The 536-nt window shown below is 39.9% G+C and overlaps 1 protein-coding gene across 1 annotated transcript in view; it reads right to left on the bottom strand.

Annotated features, from left to right (window-relative positions):
• The window catches only part of LOC107723752 (NACHT, LRR and PYD domains-containing protein 3-like), a 23,031-nt gene that overhangs the window by 19,011 nt on the left and 3,484 nt on the right, over positions 1 to 536 (bottom strand). The gene's annotated exons all lie outside the window — the stretch shown is intronic.

The following is a 536-nucleotide window of genomic DNA, read 5'->3' as shown; positions in this document are numbered from 1 at the left end:
TTTTTTATTTGTGAACTGATGTTCAGCTGTTCTTTTTAATAGTCAACTTATTTTGGGGTCAGTGTAATAAAAGCTCTGTAAACACTGCCACAGACACGAAGATATATCTCTCATTTCATCACGCTGAATGCTCACTAAAAACTGACGCAGTCATCACGTTTTCAGACCATTTCAAGTTTTATTTTGACGTGACACAAAGTAGTGGTATCTAAGCGGGAGAGTTGTTTACTTACTTTATATTTAGTCAATAACGCCATCATTTTCTTCATTCAGGCCAAGAGCTCGCACGAAAACAAGAGGCGGGATTTATCGCATGAACCAATCACATTCAATCATAACCGATCATATCCAATCATATCACGATGGAGGCATCGCTTCCTCTCACATTACTTTCCCCCATTCATTCTCAATTACAACCCAGAAAAGTAATGGAAGCAAAGGGGTCTCTGCTGAAAGTCTATGGACTGAAGGGAGGCAAGCCTCCGTTGTAACTTTACCTGCGGGTGTCGCTGTTGGACAGTGTTACTTTATAAAAA

The sequence above is a fragment of the Sinocyclocheilus rhinocerous genome, unplaced genomic scaffold (genome assembly GCF_001515625.1).
Source record: "Sinocyclocheilus rhinocerous isolate Xijiao unplaced genomic scaffold, SAMN03320098_v1.1 scaffold763, whole genome shotgun sequence".
NCBI classification, from domain to species: Eukaryota; Metazoa; Chordata; class Actinopteri; order Cypriniformes; family Cyprinidae; genus Sinocyclocheilus; species Sinocyclocheilus rhinocerous.
The sequence above is the reverse complement of the archived record's forward strand: the minus strand, read 5'-3'. Positions and strand labels throughout refer to the sequence as shown.